The sequence below is a fragment of the Xiphophorus hellerii genome, chromosome 3, assembly GCF_003331165.1.
Source record: "Xiphophorus hellerii strain 12219 chromosome 3, Xiphophorus_hellerii-4.1, whole genome shotgun sequence".
Lineage (NCBI taxonomy): Eukaryota > Metazoa > Chordata > Actinopteri > Cyprinodontiformes > Poeciliidae > Xiphophorus > Xiphophorus hellerii.
In genome coordinates, this window is record NC_045674.1 from 20,167,761 (window position 1) to 20,190,315 (window position 22,555).

Sequence of the window (22,555 nt, forward strand, 5' to 3'; positions counted from 1 at the left end):
ACACACCTCCAAATTGCACCCATGCTCAGCTTTACTACTTGGTGACAGACCGCAAATATTTCTCAGGCAGCATGCGCCTGTCAGGCTGACAAAGAAAAGCCTTGGGATTGTGTTTTGTGATAAGGAGCAAAAGCCTGTATAGCTTACCTGTACAAATGATCTGACTTTGTTAGTGTGTGTCACTTATTAAAAACATTTTTATAAACTTGTCAGTTTTGTATTTTGGTTTAAAAAATTAAGATGCAGCAAATATCAAGAGGTACTCATGCATAACTTGTTAGCTGATAGTGACCAAACTTCAAGAGCTGGAACAAATGAGAACTTCTGCAGTGATGGTGCTGTTGTTGTAAATTAATTTTTTTTTTTAAAACTAGAGCATACTGGCTTGACTTTAAATCCACACCTGTGAAACTCATTGGTATGTTGAAAGGATCTCAGTCAAAAATGTATGTAGTCTGGATTATGTAGTCGACGGTGGACAATATTCAAAGTTGCACTGCTAAGCAGATGTGTGAAAAACTATTCAGAAAAGTAAGATGATTGGATGACTTCTACAACTGAACCTTATTCTTCCTCATGCCCTGAATTGTAGGCCACACAGATACTAATAAATAAAATAGAAATTGGTTATTCTTGGCGAGGCAACATTTCACAACTTCATTTTGCAGAACCATTGAATGGTGGAGCAACTATTATCTTTCAGCAGTTTACAGAAAGAGACTGAACACTCTGGCCTTCTTTCTTTATCCAGCCGTTAAATTCAATAAATACATAATTCATACCTTAAAACCCATAAGCATTCCAAGATGTTGCTGCTTCTGCCTTATATTGACTTTTGAACAGAAATATAAACCCAAATGCCAACAGAAAACCAAATTTGGGAACAATTTGGCATTCATTTGAAGCTATGAATAATGGTCCCATTGTCATATTGGATGAGCTGACAAACTTTAAAGCCTCTCATCAATTATTTGCCTCTAATTTCCTTGGAGCAATTCTCCAGGAGGAGGGTCTGCAGCTATCTCTGTGCTTCAGCACATAGCAGACTCTGAGGGAAGAAGCCATTAGCCGAGATCTGTTTATATTGCCTCACCTCAATCTGTGCCCATACCACCTCACTAATGTCAGACATATTTAACAACCACCTGCCTTATCGGATGTACACACAAACAGGAGACACTGGTGGCAAAATCAATCAGCCATGGAAATTGGGTCTTATTTGCCTAATATATGCAGAAATAAAAAAACCTAGAAAGAATTCTGAGTTTCAATGAAACTTTAGAAGTTTTTCATAATTTGACAGAAAGTTTAAATGTCATGGGTAACAAAAGTGCAGAGAAATGCTCAGCGTTTGGTCTAAACGGCACATTTTAAGTGCAAGCTTTGTGTGAGTGTACGATTAGTTCTAACGTTTTGTTTCTGTTTGCGTGACAAATCAAACCGCCTGCTTTAGAAAAAAATAATGGTTACAATAAAAATAAAGTCATTCCATCTCCAGAAGGCATTTTCACACTGCATATGTGAGAAGACTGCTTGAAAGAGCTGTCTGACTAGATTTCCTCATAAGGAAATCAAACAGCAATAAAGCTGTCACTTACGTGTTGAAGCAAAGATATCACCATAATATTTTGCTGTGACTATGTTAGGTATTTACAGTAAATCACAGCTTGCTACCGGGCTCTGAAGGATGGAAAAGTTATGTGAATATGAATATCCTGTTTACTGGATTCAAAATACCCTGCACATGTCACTAATAATCAAGAATGGGGCTGTAGTGATGAAACATTTTCTGTCTAACTGAAAATAAGCTTTACTTCTTTTCTCGTCAGTAAATTTCAGAAATAAAACACTTGTGCATTAAAGAAGCAATGAATTTATGGAAGTATACAACAAATATCTTCAAAGATATATATATATATATATATATATATATATATATATATATATATATATATAAACCAACAAATTGGTTTCATGAATTGATTAGGAAAATGTCAACAAATTTGGCAATCAGTTTATCGTTAACTTGACTACAGACTGTAAAACATGCCATCTGCTGAAAGACCACCCTCAGAGCAGATGCTAATATTTTCCAGGCACATAGTGCTATTTTATAGCACAATAAAGTAACTATGTTACCTTCAGTTGTCATAAAAATGCTGAATTTGGCAAATACGACTGAAATTAAATTTGACTTTGCATTGTAAAACCTTAAACTTGGGCCTCTGTCTCTTTAAGAAACTTCTGCTCTTCCCGAAACTCAGCAATCAGCACGTCATGACAACATTCCTCAACATTTCTACGAACATTTCACTGATAAGTAGTTTGTATGAGAAGCTTAGCAAATGCGTAGATCCACCAGGTGTGTGCCAATTGCTGCTGGCACTAGGTGCCCATTCAGCACCAAGTCTGAAGGTGCTAAATGGGGCAGTAGCAGCGGAGGGGTGCTCTGTGAGGCAGGAGCTCAGCTTGGAGACTGGAGCTCCGAGGAGGAACTGTGTGGAAAAGGCAGCGGTCGGTGAGGAGTAAAGAATTTGCACATTCATGGGAGATTAGATGCATTTCTCAAATATGCAGAAAAGAATCAAAGCAACACTTCAGGTAGGTTTTTGATGAGGAAATAACATTATAACATGATGTAAAGCTCGGAAAATTATATTTTACATAGTAGTTCTCTTTTAAGCCAATAATTTTACAAAGGACATGTATATATTTAAAGATGCAAAACCTTCTTCGCCTGTAAATATGCTCTTCTCAGAACTCTTCAATTTGCATAGTTTTAATGTTACCCGGTTCAATTTCTGTTAACAAAAAATACTTAAGCACCTTTTGCTATCCAATTATTAATCACTTAATTGAAAACTAATCAACATATCAACCCTACACTGTATTGATGTTAAGTCAAGCAGAAGGGGCTGAGCTTTTCACATCTTGATTTTAGTATTTTTAGCTGCAGATGCATCCCTTGCTACAAACGATCAAGTTTACACTGTAGGAATGCTATTTTATTACATTTCAGGCAATACAATTTTTATTATTATTTAAAAAAGGAAATGAAGCATTAGTCTATGTAAATGTTCTTATGCATTTCTAATATTGTATAAAATAAGCTTTAGAGGATAAGTAAAGTTTTTTTAATACGATTACTCGATTAATCGTCAGAATAATTGATAGAATAATCTGACCTACATGTACATAATAAGAAATTTGGGTCTTAAACCATTGAGTTGTTTGCATCATAACTATTTTGTAGAGCACAAAAGAAATATATGGTGTACACAGGAACCAAACAAGAAGGTGGTAGTTAGTGAGAATCATAAAAGCGGACTTTCTCAGCTCGGTAATGGGATGTTACCCCCACCTCTCTTTTACAGTCGTTATCTCTCTACATGTCAAACACAGCCGGAAGCTGCAGCAAGAAGGTCATTAAACTTCATCTATTATTGACGAGTCAAAGACCTCTCATGGTCTGAACTTGCTGACACCTAAATTTTTTCAGAGTCATATGATTTTAATGTCTACCTCTGCTTCAAAGAAATCCAACTACAAAACATGCATTGATTTGCTTGGCTACGAGCTTAAAGCTGTAGCGGTTTATAAATTGTCTTCTGTCTATCTGAAATTGGGTGGAAGGTGTAGCATTTACTGCTCTGTCCTTTTAGTGAGAGCTTCCAGTTCATTCCCAAGAAATTCCTGGGCCAGAAATGATATATAGTTGCTTCATTGGTTCCTGGATAAGCCATGGAGTATCCTCCCAGCATGACATGCTCTAAATTTGGGGTTAAGTGCCTTGACAGAAAGCTGGAATCGAAACTCAGAGCCTAACAATTTCAGGACAACTATTCCTCCCATTTACCACAGGAACTCACATACCCAGGATGGGAAACCCATTGAAAGGAGTCAGTTGATCCTTTCAATGGAGTGGCTTGTTTCTGCACGCCCAGATCCCAGTGCTCCTCATTGTATCTCTACAGCTGAGTCCAGCCCACACTCCACCTTATTTTAGTTGTTTGTATCATGACTATCATTCTTTTGAACATAGCTCATATTTCATGACCATTAGCGCAGGTCAAAACGAAGCCGGACTGGCAAGTTAGAATATAGAGCACTTCTATCAACCACTTCCCACCTTATCCTACGATCAGTCATGAACAAGACACTATATTACTTTAGTTCCTTCCTCTGCAGCAAGCTTGAGTCCCATGATAGCTCAGAACTTCCAGACTTAAATATCTGCTGCCTGGATAATAGATTAAAGCATATATTTAAAAAGATCAAGCAGAGCTGCTGAAAATTACTTATGGATTACTTTGTGATGAAATACAAATCCAGGATCTTCCATTTGTCCGTCCAGCAATTAAGTGGCATGGCTGCTTCAAAAGCATTGGTATTCTTAGCTCTCTGACAGCCTGGTGGGAACATCTTAAAATAGCAGAAGGCTTTTTCTCCCATCTACACCAACACCCATCTTGAACCGTCCCGATATTCTGCTAAACTTTGCAGAAGTATAGCAATATTCAATAAATTAGAATGTATTCCCATGAGGCTCCTTTGTCATCTTAAAAATTTGTATTAAAACTTTGTTTTTTATGGGTCTGATGTAATATTCTAAAGGTAAATGAATGAAACTTTAACTTTTTTTAGACACTTTTAGTGCTTCTTGTTGGCCAAATAATTAATAGCACAGTGACTGCATAGTGTGGTAAGAGATTAATTCGTGTCATATTGAGTCAATGCTGCAAGAATTGAGTAACATCTGCACCCACAATGGAGCTGTATATGAATATTCTGAGAGTTGTTCATACCAGATCTGATGATGGCAGAAGGCAATCTAATCTTTTCTCTAACCACAGCAGGAGTTCCTCAGAGCTTTTCTTGATCCTTACATTCTGGGGTTAAAACTTGTGCACATTAAAGTTTACAACTTGTACTCATGTTGGTTCAAGAATCTAGTGCTTAGATTAAGAAGAGGAAGCCTTCCACATTCATTCAAGTGACTCAAGATTGTGAGAACAGAATAGAGAACAGGCAGGTACTGCTTGATGGATGAGGGGAAATGATAAGTCACTCATTATCATGAGTGACATAACATTCAAAATACAGTTTTCCTACAACATTTTCAAACTGCCTGTTTGTGGAAGAAGAGTGTTTACCATAAAACAGGGAAAGGACGATGATGATCCAACTACATCTATGAGTGTGTCCTTCCTCTGGTTTTTGTTGCAAATCATATCCTTATCTTGTCTGCTGTCAAATCTGTCTTCTAGAGGGACCTCTGTTATTTCTGTGTTACTAGTCGACAGTTTCTGCACCTCCTTGTGGGCCTACGTTTAACAACTACAAATGTGTCATGTTGATAATCAGATGATTGTATTAAAGCAAAATTACAGTACCCATAGAAAGTACTCAACCCCTTGGACATTTGATTATTTTTTATTGCTTTTACAAATCAGTCATAATCAAAAATGTTTTGGATTTTTGACAATAAATTTTACCAAAAAACCCTGTAATATCAAAGTGATAATTGAATTCTACAATCTGAAAGCTAAATAAACACATTTTAATATAAAATAAAGAGACTGCATACATATTCATTCTCTTTGAAGTGACTGACCTAATGCAACAGAGGTCCAGCCATGAATGAATGAACTTTTCCAGAATACACTGCATTAACCTTTTTTTATCCAATCTCTATAAGGATCATGTGAGATCATGGTTTAAAAGTCTAAAGTCAGTTCTGTAATGGGTTTTTTTCTGGAAGCATTTAGCATTTGGGGGGACGTGAACAGAAATCGTCCTGCATAAGAACAGTTCAAGTAAGGGCTGTGTCTGGGCAGAGCAAATTAGTTAGAGGTGGGACCACCAGGCAGCCTTTGTGGAAGTATTTCACAAGCCACCAACTCCTCAGATACAACTCCCTCCGTTTACTCGTCATCCCCTTCCGAGTTCGAACTACGTTGCCTTAGATCCTGAAAGCCTTAGAACCTGAAAGCCCTCCCATTGCTCTGAAGCTACATGGCTTCAGAGCTTGAAGGCCTCAGAGCCTACTACATGCTGACTCAGCAGCGGTTTTCATGCCAACAGCACCACCAGTGAAAGATCTTATTCAACACAAAGTGTTGACTACTGACTATTTTGGTTTTCTTCTATATAGCTACCATCTGCTTACTCCATAGATATCTGTGCTCCAGAGACTCCCACCTTTAGCATCCTCACCTCCTAAACCATCATTATCATCTTTCTCATGTACACCTCCTGCTCCATCTTCATCACCACCCTTATCTGTGCTGGCTCCCCTGAACTGTCTCAGAGAACTACACCTCCTTCTATGGCTTCAGTTCAGACTTAGATTCCTGTTCATGAGAGAGGAGTTTTGAGTTTCATCTGTGTTTGGTCACGTCATTCTTATTTATGTCTCGCTTTCGTTCCTTATTAATGATCAACGTGTCTTGCCATACGTAGTTTTGTCAGTATTGCTTTAAAGGTTTGCCATTTGTCCTTAAAAACTGCTGTAAAATTTCCTTGAATGGACTAGAACGGTAAAAAATAGGAGCTAATCATGGCCTCCATGCTCTGACAACCATGTGTACTCCCAACAATCACACAGTTCAGGATTAGTCAGTTGCAAAGAAATTCAAAGTATGTCAGACTGCAATCATTAAATGAAAGTTCCTCTTCACTGCTTTTGCCCAAAATCACATGATGTATTCGTATGCAAATGCTAGTAATGCTCCAAGCATAATTTCATCTTCGGTTGACAGGTTATATTTGAAAATGGTTGGAACAGATGCGAGGAATTTCATTCAAATTTATAAAGTGAGATTTTGCACCAACGCATATAATGCATACATAATACAATAAGAATTGTTTTCTTTTTGGGGTATCCTCAGACTTTTTTCTTAGTAAAAAGTAAATGCAGGAAAAGAAGTGTGAAACATTTTGTTACTCTGCTTCCTCAAAGTCATTGTAAAATACATTTTTATTTAAATCAGTGGTGCTGTGAGAAATAATAAATCTAAGCTACTACATCTACTTGTGCAATTTGCATGTTCCCTCACACCTAAATTTGTTGTTATTGTTGTACTGTTAAGACAACAAGGTTTTCCACCTCACCATTTAAAATATGTGTTTAAGTTACTGAATCCAACAAGTGAGACTCCACCATTATTTCTGTGTTGACCTTGTTATAGCATTGATCTGTCTTTGGAGAGGGACACTGAGGATAAATGTGAGATCACACAATCACCACTACAATCAAAAGGCAGGCTTGCTTATTCCTTGCTGCCAGTTTTATGTCTTCTATAAAACTATGTTATGTGTAATTTGAAGGGATATTTTTAGTTAAACTTGATAGTTTGGAAATGTAACCACCTGTTCACCAACAAAAACAACCTTTCTTTAGATGCAATCACTCCTGATAAAAATTAAAAGGAATAAATGGACATCTGGATGTCTCCCTTGCAGTAAAACACAGAGAACCCAGTTATTTTTGCTTTCTGCATGAGCCGCACCTGACAATAACGTACAGCGATAGTCTAAGATATAGAGCTGACCACATCTTTCAATGAAGAGTGACATACATGAGGCTGTACTATCTATTTATCTACCTGTATCTGAAATAAACAGGCTGCCTTGGCTTTCTCAAACACTGCAAAGTTTAGCTTCACACATTAGCAGGACTAGTCTCAGATCAATAACTATTGACTAAAGGTCTCCATTATTGTCTTGTAAGACATTACTGCTGTACCATTACCCCAATTATAATAAAGGCAGATGATTTTAGTACAACACAAAATCAGATGAGCGAAGGTTGTAATCATGCTTTCTCACATATGACCCAGGGGCTCACCGCCTCTCTTGTTACATTCTAATGGATTCATTAACCAAAGACAATGATTTATTTGTTTCTGGCGAGTATAACTGCTTAATGGTAGAGTGCATGGAAATGAGCACACATTGATATTTGCACATATGGTTTATTGATTCCTGTGGAGAAATTAAGATACACATTAAAGTAGAAGAAAATTAGATAGACACTAATGAACAGCAAATGTTTTCCTAATTCCTTTAACAAAATGTTGGCTGTGCTTATGTTTTTGCCAAGAAAAAAATCTTTTCAGCTGCTTTCCTACTATTGAACAGGTATTTTGGGCTTTCTTGCAAGCTGTGGCTTCCAGAAAAACTTGTTAACTGATGTTACACCATTACGAGTTTAGAAATGGACCACTATTTAAATTGACTGGTTTCCTGTTACAGACTCGATTTTAAGTTCTATATTTTTAGTGTTGAAGTTGGGGTCATTTACAAAGCGTGCTTTGTCTCTGTGTTTTTTAAATTCCGACTTGACGTGTGAGATCATTGAATTGAAGGGAACAGCAAAATAATAATAATATTTCCCTGTTACTGGTTTGCTTCTGCTAGTTTTATTCTTTACTCGCCTAACACTATATCTTAGTGTTACACTAAGAAAAATTACATTACTGTCTGTACAGGGAAAATTTTAATTTAGATATTTAAAATAAGCCCACACACTGAACTGAATGTTTTATTTTTTCTTTGTTCACTGGTTCTGATGAGATGTTCTATAATGTTTTAGACATAGACGGTACCTACAGCGTATTAATCTAATAAATGACAAAATAGTGAATTATGTCAAATCTTCTTATGTTTTATTGATGCGATAGTGACATTACTAAGATGATTCATTTTGTATATTAACTTTTGGTTTTCCGAAGCAAAGTGTTCGGCTCCAGAAGCCTGGGTGGACACACTTATCTGATAAACAGTTTTGTTGTACTAGTGTGTCTCACACAATTATAATCTTCAGCTAAAACTTTGCTGATTAAAATAATTTTGAAAAGAACCGCATGTTAAAGGGAACCTTCCAGTTTGTAAAAACAGAGAAGAATCTGTATGAACACAGATCCATTTCTCTATTTTTTTGTGAATCAAATAGCAGTGATGGTAGGCTGGTATTTTATATGGGATATGACAGAGACTCTACCTGCTCTGCCACAGATAACATTTGCATCAGGCTGTGATAGGGATAAGCTAAATTAAGAGGAGAACCAGCTCAGTGTCTCTGAAAACCCACGGATGATCCTGAATTTACCTTGCAGTAAAGCATCACAGAACGGGCTAATGGCTGGAGACACTGACCCTTTATGCTGAATCTCATGTTTTCAGTCCTATTTCATGCTGTTTAGCTCTCAGCAGTGGTTCCAATTGGGCCGGCCACACAGGTCGGGTTTGAAGTCAACTGTTGGAGCAGGACACAGAAGAGTCGTCTTAAAGATCTCTCAGTCAGAGGACCACTAAACTTTATCAATGTCTGTAGTTCAAAACATTCGGAGTTACAAAAATCCAGTTTTAATCTATTATTACCCATAAATTTTTTAATGAAAGTCATGACATATTCAATTGCGTTTTATTTTCTTTTGGTTGAAATAACATTCAACAAGCTGAATGGAGAATTCATAATGTGTCACCACACATCAAGCAGATAAGTATAACTTTTTCCCGCACTGTGAAGAAGAAAATAAAACCCACATTGAATGTGGTCCCAATAACTCTGGATATAAAGAGTAAAATTAATTGATCGCATTTAAATTATGAGCTATTCGTCTGCGGTCTGAATGTATATAATCTCACAACTTCCTGGTCTGCATCGGTTGTATTTAATCAAATAACTCAAATGTTTAGAAGCTGATCTGGAGGATGAATCTGCTAAAAGGATGAATGCCTGCTCCCAGACCGGAGAGCAGTCAGGAGCCGAGAGGACGCCCCACGTTCTGAGCTAATGTCTTCTTTTTTATTATTATTATTATTGGTTTGATGTAAACTTTGAATTTTGGGTCTTTATTTGCTTTAAACCATAATCATAAAAAAAATAATTAACTTATGCCTCAGATATATCATTGTGTTTGTGTGCAATGGATCTATACCAAGTCCGAGCTTCACTTTTTAGTCTAATATACTAACGTGAATTTACTTTTCAATAGTATTCGAGCTCTGAACCTTTCTTAAAACAAACGGGGTGTAAGACAGGTCCACCATGGGTGTGTATTCATCTGAAGAGAATAGTGGAGCATCATGCACATTTTTCTGCCTTTAGGCGAATGTCAGATTTGCCTGGAGGTCAGAAGCAAAAGATGGAAGGCATAAACTGGAGGGACATAGTGCCGCTCCTTGCAGAGATAAGACAGCGAAAATGATGGGACCAGAAGGTAGAACAGGAAAGAAAGGTATTTATCTATTTCTAAGGATTTAAATTCACTGTGAATACCACAGGGAATAAACAGGATTCTGGCACGCATGTTGGAGGGCAGCGTGACCTTTTTAGTCCCTGCTGCAGGTGACATTTGTGTTTTTTGAGTAAATATTTTCAGGAAAGTGAGGAAATTTGTAATAAAAGCACATCTTGTGTGTTCAAATTATACTCTTTATCAAACAACAACACGTGTACTGATAATAGAAAGCTTCGGTTATTTGAATGGCAAGTCAATTATGATAGTGGTTTTGATCGAAGGTACACCGATAGATGTGTGTTTGTCAACCAGAGGATTTTGTAACATGATTAGATCAGCCAATTATCTGAAACTGTGATGGGATCATTTCTGATGGGCAGCTTGCCATTTAATATTAAGTTCCTTTGTCTAAATGTTCTAAAATACAACAAGTATTTAAATAGAGGCTTTAACTGGTTCATGTTCTTAACTTTGTTTCCTGATGTTGGATTATCTGGATCACTCAGAAGACTTCCATCTCCTCTTATAATGATTGTCCTTGGTGGTGTCTGACAGGTAATAGCGAGCAGCGTTTGACCTCTGGGATATGTCTTATATGTGTGAGCTCGAGCTGACAGCAGCTTAACTCTTGTGTTAAGGCCTGTCTTCTGATGAAAGAGAGAGTTGAAGGAATGCTGCAGAACATTTTTCCAAACTGAAGCAGCTATCTATAGCAGCAGCCGTCACTGAAACCCCTGCACACTATTACTATCCATATTAATATTACAGACATAAGACCTGTCTGACTTTATAATATGTGATCTCCTTTCTTATTATGCCTCTGCCTATTTTCAAAGTCTTTCTGTGGCATTGTATTACTTTTCCTATTTGGCTGCAGCTCATCGGCTTAGATGGGAACTTTTAATGAAATTTTCGACGACATTACATTTGAACTTAATTCAAGCAATACAAATATCTTCGTTCAAACAAGAGAGAAGCCAGACAAAAGGTAGGCATTGGGCTGGGATTGTTTTTCTTTCTTTGGTCAGATAATTCATAAATAAAGCAAGAAAAGTAAGACGCAAAAAGAAATGCTCTTGTTTGTTGAAATGTCAAATCCTTAGTTTCTTCACAGTTTTAAACTTAATCCTGCTTAATCTGTTTCATCTAGATGAGACAAAAAGACTGACTCAAATGTGTGCAGCTACATACTGTAGTTATGTAACCTAAACCCAAACTCTGAGTGTTTTGCACAGTTTTGTTTCATTATAAATTGTTATGACTTTTCTCAATGTTAAAAAAGAGGATCATTTAATGCTAGCTTTGGACAAAACGTTTGGCTCCTGCTTCCTCTTTTAATTTTGCCCGGGATCTTCGACGAGTGACGTTCTCAGTGGGCGACGTGGAGCGACGGCGTGCTGCTAAAACGAAACAACAACAAAACGTGTTGACGTCACAAATCACAGAGTTTAATCTCATACAAAGCAATGAACAACAAAGCTGCAGAGGAACAGAGATATACATGTTATACAGACAAGGGGAAACAGACAACACGAAACACAGAGACATACAAAGGCGCCCACGTGGAGTAAAAAGATGGAAAAAAACTCTGCCACTCTCCGGTGGTGACCTGAAATTTTAACCAAAGAGGCGTTTCCCCATTTAATATATGCAAAGAAGGCGTTCTGCTCTTCAACCAATCAGAGACCTGTTTCGGCCCCCCAAAGAAAGTTAGGACTCCCTGATTTACGGCAAAGATGTCTGGTTTTTGTCTAAGTACACGGTCGGACCACCTCGTGTTCATCTTTGCCTGATACGGGGAGATTCCTGGCGCCAAAGAGTCTCCTGCTCTATCGGAATGCAAATTTTATTGCTCTCTGTGTGTCAGTGGGGGAGGAAAAGGCCCTGCTTTATCTGCTATTGTCAGTTCCCACATGTTCCACAGAAAACTGTTCCAAAGTATTGGCTATACCTTTACACATGTCATATATTAGCTGTATTAAACACCAAAAATAATCATTTTTCTTTACATCAACAACCCTAAAATTGTGCTAAAATTTAAAAAATTGTGTTAAAATTGTGTAAAGATCCCTAAAAAATGGATTAATATTCTAACACAGTGGCATAGCCGGCATAAAAATGAGGAATATAGAAAGATTATTAACATGCATGTTTTGGTTTGAGTAGTAGGTGTTTTTTTAGGGTTTTAAAAAAATAAATAAAATCACCAACGACCAATTACTGGTACATCTGCTGTACGTACTCTGTATAGTACAATCCCAAAGAGAGAGCTGTTATTATTCCTCTTGAACAATTTCTCTAGATCGTTCAGAGTCCTGAATCCCATTTTTTATTCTCCCTCCTCCTCCTCCTCCTCCTCCTCCTCCTCACTCTACACGTTTTGGTAAGATTTAGACTGAGATGACGATGCATTGTTTTGGTATTGTAAAGAAAATAATTATTGTTTGGTGCTTAATATAGCTAATCCACGACATGTGTAAAGGTATAGCCAACACTTTAATTTGGAATAGTTTTCTGTTGAACATTTGGGAATTCAGCTGAAGAAGCAGGCCAAAGCAGGGCCTTTTTTCCTCCCCGCTGACAGACACAAAGCTATAAAATTTACACTCTGATAGGAGTTACAGACTCTTTGGCGCCTCTCCCCGTACCTGGCGCGGCCCAGGACGAAGTCGTCCGCCCTTTGACTTAGATAAAAGCCAGACATCGGAGCTGAGATAGGGGGAGTCCCAGGATCTCTGGGTGTTGAGGGAGTTTCTGATTGGTCAAAGAACGGAACGCCTTGGCTGCATATATTAAATAGGGAAACACCTTTTTACTTTAAGATTCCGTGTTAAGAAAAAGAGAGAGAGTTTTTTTCCATCTTTTTCTCTCCAAGTTGGGCGCCTTTGTCTGTCTTTTGTGTTTCGTGTGTGTCTGTTTTCCCCTTGTCTGTATAAAATGTATATCTCTGTTCCTCTGCAGCTTTGTTGTCGATTGCTTTGTATGAGATTAAACTCCGTGATCTGTGACGTCAACACGTTTTGTTGTTGTTTCGTTTTACCAGCACGCGGTCGCTGCACGTCGCTGCACGGAGAGCGTCACTCGCCAAGGACTCGGAAGATCCCGGGCAAGATTAAAGAGGAAAAGAGCCAAACGTTTTGTCCAAAGCTAGCATATAATGATCCTCATTTTTTAATATTTGGGGGCTTCGTCCGGTTCTGGAATCTTGGCGGGTGGCGGTCTCTCCCCGATCGATCCGTTCGGCTCGTGCGGTAAGACGTTTTTTTAATTACTCTTTTGTTGTGCGCAGCCACGCAGAGTCTCGCAGCTGCAGGAGAATACAGATTGTTTTTAAAAGAGTCTGTTGTTTACTAATTGGACGGAACATGCACACTACAAGTGATCGTGGCTGGTCGAGACAGTAGGAGTTTACGTAGCCTCTGTCGGAATTGCTGGGTTTGTTAATTGTCTTCTTTAGCCCTGAGGATTCGTTCTTGTGCCTCTGAAATAATGAATTTTTAAGTGCATGAAATTTAGTGTGGGCTTGAATCGGCCCGGAGATTTGACTCAGCTCCAGCGGACTTATATTGACCTACCTCGGTTAAATCACCGGTCTGGGATGGACTTTAAGGATTGAAAAGTATGTTAAATTAATTTTTCTCTGGTGAAACATTGAAAAGGAGTTGAATCGCTCTTAAAACAGGACTTATATTGGAATCGAGCTGAATCGCTTTTTTGGACTTATATTGGGTTTTGAGTTGAATCACTCTTTAAACAGGACTTATATTGGACTCGAGCTGAATCGCTCTATTGGACTTATATTGGCTTTTGAGTTGTATCACTCGGAGGACTCAGTTTACAAGTTGGAAAATTCACAGGATTGGGCCGAGTTGCATCACTCGCGGAGAATATAGGACTAAGTTTATAAGTTTGGAAATTAATGCAGTTTTTAGCCGGCATTTTATTTTATTTTATTTCTTCCCCGTCTGTCTTTTACGTTCGTCTGAAACTGTTTGTGTTCTCTGTATTTTTTGTGCGTGGTGATTTGTGTGCGGGCTGCCGTAGAAGTGTGTGTGTATGTGTGTTTGCGTGTGTCTGTGCGTGTGTATGCGTTAATTGCTTTGTGCGGAACGCTGTTTGAAAAGCGCTGCTTGTGTGAATTTGAGTTGATTTTGCTGCGTTTTATTGTGAAGTTATTATGGACACTGAGTTGCGACACGTGCTATACGCTATTTTATGGTCGGGGTTCGTCTTAACGGGGAAAGTAGAACGATGGCGAAAACGTGGTCGTTTAGTTTAAAACATAAATAACTAAATAAAATAAATAGGAGTTCAGTACATAACACTGGTACCAGAAAACAAAATTATTGGTTGTGGTTTGATTTTTACATAACTTTGAGATGTCTCTCTTTTTAAACGTGCACGGGGAATTAAAAGGTTCCTGACGATTGGACTTTAAAATTAATTAAATTGACACATGAAAATATGTTAATAAAACATTGGACAATTCCTGAAGCTTCAGTAAATTTGATATAAATTTCTGTAAATTTGATAAAAATTACAGTTAAATTTGATAGAATAATGACCACAGACTGACACTTGGGGACTGATGAAATTTTGACTGACTATAAAACCTGGCCAGATGTGTGTGTTTTGTGTTTTCTGTAATGTGTTGTGTGTTTTTGTTTGTGTTATAATTCATGTTGGTTTGACAGAGTGTGTGATTGGAGATAAAATACCATTTGGTATTTTATGTCATATAAATACTGAATTTTTCTCAGTGCTGTTTGATGGTGCAAAATTTCTAGTTTTTACAAACATCCTCTGTGTTAAATTGAACTAACTTCTTAAAATTAAACAATAACAGCAGTAAGTGTGACCTGCAGTGTACAGTTTGGAAGGTGATTAAAGGATAGAATCTTGATAAAATACATTATCTGAACAAATTGTAATTACAATATGGGTTCTACGGTTAAATAAATGAATAAATAAATAAAGAAAGAAAGAATAAGCCAAGAAAATTAGGTCACAGAGGATTCTAGAAATGCTGTCTTGGCAAATTAATAGTTAAATACATAAATATGCTGAATGAATAAATGGCTAAATACATGACTGATTAGGTAGAGAAATAAATAAAATAAAACTGTGTATAGAATTGAGAACTAAAATTGTGGATAAAATGTTAATTATTCCTTCTACGCTGAGAAGGTAGCAGAAAAATAGGATAAAATACAATGAGTTAAAATAGGACCTTTTCAATGGGTAGAGGATACAGATAAAACAAAGATCTTTGGAGAAACACGCTCTAGCTGTAAGGGGACTTGCAGCCCCCCTTGCAGCAGGAGGGCCACAGGGCTGGGCGGTAACTGCTACCCCACTAGATTCAACTGATTAACATGTGGAGCCTCTTTGCATACCACTGTAGATTATAGGAAGTTGTAGTGAGTGTTTTTCATTGCATTGGGCAGGATTTTGATGTAGTTTGGTTTCCTAGATTTAGTGAAACATTTTCTTTTATTGTAGATAGTTTAAGCATGCAACTACATAGTGCACGACGACATAATGTGGAAAATGTTAAATATAAGTTTTTAGCATCACAACACTGAGTCTGTGACGGCTGTCCTGACTGTCACACGCAGGTAATCTTGGTAATGATTTTCTGTTTTCTTTTCATATTACTTTATATATTAAGTAGTGAGTAGTTTAGGATTTTATCTTTACATTTCTTTTCATTAGTCTGACTTTTTATTTGGCTATTTGTGTCAGTTCTTTGTCTATTTTGTTAAATATAACAAATTACTTTCTTTCTTTTGAGTTATCAGTTTCCTCTGGACCCGTTCACCAGGGGATAGGGAACTTTGGTCTTTAGTTTAATTTTTTTTTCATTTGTAGATTTGGTTATATTCGGACCAGTATTTCTCGAAATTTATCATTTTTAGATTTTCTCAACTAAGACTACATTTTGAATTTTTTCAATGTCTCTCTGGCCGGTTTATGCAACACTTTCACAGAGTCTTAATTGGTAAACACGTTTTGTCAAACGCTAGTGAAAAGTTTTGAGAAGCTTGTAAAATGACTTATTTGACAATCATAACAGTAATGTCCTTTACAACTGTAATGTGAAGTATTTTGGGAAAATAGCAATTTTGAAGGTTTAAAGCATGCAGAATGAATTGTTCTGTTTGATTTTTGAAAGGTTTATTTTTTGGGACAAAAGGCAGCCTTAAATTTGGGTAGTATTTTTCAGTAAAATAATAATCCTGTTTCATCATCATCGTTATTTCACATAATAGAAATATGATACATTAGCCAGTAATGTATCATACAGGGGGGAGAATATGTTACGGATTTATTTTTATTTTTATATTACTTACGTAATTTACTTTTATAATACTTAAACAAATTTTTGAAGGACATGTTTGATCTGTCTTACACATAAAAAGTGGAAGGAAAATATTCTCTGGTAATATATGTGCTTATTTTAAATAGGTTTGAGTTGTTCTCCATTAAAAGATGTTCTGATAAATGGGCTAAAGTATTTTGAAATCAATAGAATAATTTATAGTGATAATGAAGCATATTTTGGTTAATTACCTTGGAAAAATAACTATAGAAATTAAAATATTATTGTGTCAGCCATTTTCAGAGCATTAATTTAATGGAGCATGAATGTTTTAAGAAATGTTTTGAAGAATCTGTCATTGATTAAAGTTATCATTAATCAGGAAACGTACACAGGCGGGATTATAATGATTTTTCTAAACTTGATTTTGATTTTTTGATTTACATCCATTTAAAACGAATTTGGATAAAACTTTAAATTCGACGACAAGTATAAGCCTAGGTACAATTGGTGTATTTTGAAAATGTCTGGATTTGTTTCATTATAATTTCTCCAAGTCTAACTTTTGAATTTTGTTTAAGGAACGCATGTAAAATGATTTACACAGATAACCAATAAGATCTAGTTTGTTCTATGAAAGTAATTTAAACTGGACTGTTTAATTCACATTGTTATTCATTTTTTGGTGGTACATGTAAGCTTTACAACTACATTTTTAAGTTTTTGTGATTGTTTTGTTTCGTTTGTTTAATCCTATTTTTACAAGATTGGTTTAAGAAAAGATCTGCATATGTTTAACATTCTGGGAACATGTTACTTTGGAAACATGTCTTTTGAAGCAAATGATTACAGGGTTTTGGTGTTTTCCATCGGTTAGGAGCTATAGTATATTATAATAGAAACGTAAATTGAAGGGATCACATCCACCATTTGATGAACAGAACTGGACAGAGTAGGAGATAAGGTTTCACGTGATGTGTTGCTCATGGTTTTACACACAGACTGCCCTGGAGCTCGGAGCTCCAGGACTCTGGACTCTGTCATACAAGCTGTGTCATGCGAGGCGGGGGTGGGGCTGCTTGGAGAAGCGGCTTCACACTTATTTCGAAGATAACAGCCACAGAGCCACGAGCGTTGGAAGGATTCACTCGAACACACAGTGATTTGAAGATGTTTGTGTTGAATTACACAAATGAATGGTGCCTTTGGATAAATCTGATCTCTGTCTTGTCATTATAGTTTTGCAGCTGGTTTCCTGGTGCCCTGCGGATGTGGTCTCCTTCAAAGTCTGCGTTCTTTGATAAAAAGGATTAAAATAATTTCCCTGGATGGAAAATAACAAAACAAATTTATTTTTAGGTGAAACCATCGTTTGATTATGCTGACTGTAATGAAGATGATATTAAAGAATGTTGTAATTGTGTTTCTGAGGCTAATGAAATTCATGTTGAACACAAAATGTCTGTTTAATGACCTGTGACAGGTCGTTTCTTGAGGTTTCCAGTCGACGAAGATCAGGCTACAAGAGGATCATCATCGACATTAATCTTTATTGCGTGTTTTTCGTTCGTTGGGAACTTTGAGAAGGACTTTCGTTTCGTTTTTTGCGCGCAAGTTTTGAACATTTCTTGACGAAGACTTCATATTTTTTGAGAGACTGTCGATGGACATTTAAAAAAAAAAAAAAAAAAAAAAAACAGAAAAAGACGAGCAACAGATTGTAATTTTGTGTCTTTCTCATTTGACAGGTTGTACTTGGGTGGTGAATGTTGTCTTTTAAGTTGCAGAGCATTTCTTACTAATTTTACTATGTATGTCCCTGTTTTATTTTTTCATTTTTCATTGTGCACTTTGGGTTTTGTTTATCCTGTGTTTTTGTTTTATGATTTTATATTTCTGTAAGGATAAGTCGTTTTTACCCTTGGGTTTTGTTTGAAAAGGGGGAACTGTATATAATTAGGCTACGTCAACCTTTTGTTTTCTATTTTTTGTTTTGTTTTATTTTTTTAATACATAGTTTTGGTTCTGCATTAGAAGGCTTAATCAATTTTTATTGAGGTCTTTTTGAAGACCTCAAAAGGGGGAACTGTAAAGAAAATAATTATTGTTTGGTGCTTAATATAGCTAATCCACGACATGTGTAAAGGTATAGCCAACACTTTAATTTGGAATAGTTTTCTGTTGAACATTTGGGAATTCAGCTGAAGAAGCAGGCCAAAGCAGGGCCTTTTTTCCTCCCCGCTGACAGACACAAAGCTATAAAATTTACACTCTGATAGGAGTTACAGACTCTTTGGCGCCTCTCCCCGTACCTGGCGCGGCCCAGGACGAAGTCGTCCGCCCTTTGACTTAGATAAAAGCCAGACATCGGAGCTGAGATAGGGGGAGTCCCAGGATCTCTGGGTGTTGAGGGAGTTTCTGATTGGTCAAAGAACGGAACGCCTTGGCTGCATATATTAAATAGGGAAACACCTTTTTACTTTAAGATTCCGTGTTAAGAAAAAGAGAGAGAGTTTTTTTCCATCTTTTTCTCTCCAAGTTGGGCGCCTTTGTCTGTCTTTTGTGTTTCGTGTGTGTCTGTTTTCCCCTTGTCTGTATAAAATGTATATCTCTGTTCCTCTGCAGCTTTGTTGTCGATTGCTTTGTATGAGATTAAACTCCGTGATCTGTGACGTCAACACGTTTTGTTGTTGTTTCGTTTTACCAGCACGCGGTCGCTGCACGTCGCTGCACGGAGAGCGTCACTCGCCAAGGACTCGGAAGATCCCGGGCAAGATTAAAGAGGAAAAGAGCCAAACGTTTTGTCCAAAGCTAGCATATAATGATCCTCATTTTTTAATAGTATCTGGTAAAATAGTTCTGTGTTGATTTGGCCATATATTTAGAATCAGCCAAAGACTTCCCTCCCCCCCGTTTTCAGTTTGTTGCAAAAAAGTTACATTTTAGTTTAACCTGAGCAAAACTTGCAGCTCAAATTGAAATATCAGTAAAAATAAGTTCACATGTTTACATTTGGGATAGTGGGACAGTACAAAATGCCTCCAAAACAATTATTATGCATGTAAAAAGCCTCTAAGGCTCTGTGGAGGACAGTCCTTTGTGTCTGCTGCTTTTCCTTCATTTTAATAAGAAGATGTTCTGACATTGTTCTCCATAATGATCTTCAAATAACAAGTGATATAATAAGTGATACTTTGATGTGGAATGTTAAATCCATTTTAAAGTAAGTCTTGTTGATGGTGTTCCTTTTTTTTTGTCTGATGTGTTTTTATTCCAGATGTGACCAGTGTCTGCAAACCAAATTGCCCTTTAGGGACATTACAGTTTAACCTTAGCTGAACTTATTTTAATCAGTCACACTACGTTGTCCTGAGGCTCGGTTGCTTCATGTGTGTCGATGTGCGTCCCTAAATGGGTTGAGGTACTAGTTATTGTCTCACTGGCAATTTCAATAGAAAAAAATGTTTTTGATCGTGGGGTTATGTTATGGCAATTAAACATAAATGTATTTTAAGGCTTTTTTTTTTTTTTACACATAATTACTAGGTATGGTATTAATATTGACAGTAATGTTTATCTAAAAGTCTACAATAGATTAAACCATTTAAACAATATTGCTAAAAGCTAATACATAGTAATTCATAGCTAATATAAATTAAGGCAACATATTTTATTAACTTTACTAAAATATCTCCTTTTCTTCATATTTTCTAGTCCTTTTTGCAGACATGAAGTATGGCACTCAGAGTTTAGTTGAAAGCCTCTGCCGCTTACAGTGTACTTCAGTTTGAATGCCAGATTAAAAAGGACCAAAGCTTTTATTTTTGTTTTGAAGCAATTGCATAGGAAGGAGAAAAAAAGATATGAAATGAAAGGTGAATGCAGCTCAAACTCAACAGATGTGAGTAATTTTAAATCCCCCATTATTTTCCATTCCAAATATGTCACTGAAGCAGTGTGTCCTTCCTCAATGTGCTGGAGGCCAGAGCCACCCCCACTGAGTTCTAGGAAGAACATCTGAGTCCTTCTCCGAACTATACCTGCAATTGGTTATTACTGAAAGCAAATAGTAGAGGCTGATAAACGCTGCATCAATACTACTGTCCTGGAGAACCCCTTATCTGGTGAATTAGAATAACAACCACTTTGTGTATGATTCATTCTGACTGAAAATGCACTTTTTTCTCCCACAGCGAGCATTTGTGACAGTATGCGATACTTACTTTAAGAGAGGTGTATGTGTATGCATCCTAACTCTGCATATTTTAAACTGTGACTATCAACTAAAACCCAAGGTTTCTGCTAGTCCTGTCAGCATGGCCCTATTTTCCAAGATATTGTGCTCTGCTGCATGGCATAAAAGATCCAGTATTGGTCTGAGGGGCACAACTGTTTTGCCCCTCAGACTTCAACTACAGTTGCCCCAAGTCTCACCCTGTGTGCATCTGGCCTGTGGGCTACCGTTCCTGTGCTTCACCGACACCTGCCTGTGTGTGGGGTGTATTATTCCTCTAACTTAGTGCTATTTCTGCAGCATTTACAATTATTTGAAATAAATGTAGAATCTCTCAGCACCTACATTTGTTGTTTGCTATTACAGCTCAAAATGTCTATATTTTGAACAGGTATCATTGTTGACACTTAAGTATATGACATTTTATGTGGAACATTTTTGAGTAAACACAGGTCTTTTGACTAAAATTGTGTCCATATTTACCAAGAAAAAATGGAAGATATTTCTTTGCAGACCATATGAATGTGTCATGCATCCAAATATGTGAGAACGTTACCAGTGTGGGTGTCTCAAGGCTCCTGAGTGGAGCCATGTTGTTTACCTCATTGAACATGGGATTGAAGCATTAAATTGAAAGACAGGATTACAGGGAAAATCCGTATAGAAATCAGGGGATGTTTACTTTGAAAGGAGCAACAACAAACCCTGCCCCTTTCCCATTTCTGTATTATTGCAGCCATTCGTGCCGTCTATTTTTCTAAAACTTCTCAGTTTGCCCCTCAGACTTTTTTTATTCTCTTAAAAGTTTGGTGAGCAGCAAATATATTTCCCAGTCATACAGAGTTGAATCAAATCTAAAATCTTCCTCTAAAGAGCAGTATTTTCACCTCCTCTACCTCCTTCAGGGGCTTTTTTAGAACATTTCTTTGACTCTGCTTTGGGAACAGCTTTGAGATTATGTACTTTGCTGATTGTAACTTCCGATTTACAGCAGGGAATTCTTAGGTTCCAGAGAAGATAAGACCAGCTGAGTTGACTTTGGCAAAAAAAAAAGAACAAATAAATAATAAAAGAAAAACCAGCTGCAAAGGTAGGCAACCTTTTTTCAGATATCTAAGGTTCTGATCAGAACATACATCCCTAGACAGTCTGAAGTGTCGTCCTCTGGTGACAAACTACACAAAGGTTATCTTTTATGATCATAAATGACAGTGTACACATCCTTTTTATGAAAAACAAAAAAATAAACAAGTTGCATTGTTTGGCAGTGCTAATACTTAATGTTTCTGTCAGTGTCATGTAGCACCTTTGAGGCTTTATATAATGGTACTTCAAGACCAGCAAATACATCCATTATACTCAAAGTTTGAAATGTTTGAAAAGAGTATAATGCCGGTAAAAACGTTGCATAATCTTACATATCAAAATATGATCAGAGGCGGCCCCAGCCACTTTGACGTCCCCCAGTTCCCCTAATGATTCATAAAACAGATTAATTTGTGAAAACAGATCTTTGCAAAAAATAAAAAATCAACATCCAAAATTTCAATAATAAAGTATGAAGGTCATCATGTGAACATTTATCAAGCTAATTTTGAACATCTCTTTGCAGTGACAACTGCACGTGTCCCCGCTGATCTTTTGGGATTCTCTTACAGATTTCGGGATTTCAGGTTAGAATCAGCTGTTTGTAGCTGAAGGATTTTTCTTTAAATTATAGGAATCCTTCTCCTTCCTATTACCGCCTCTAAA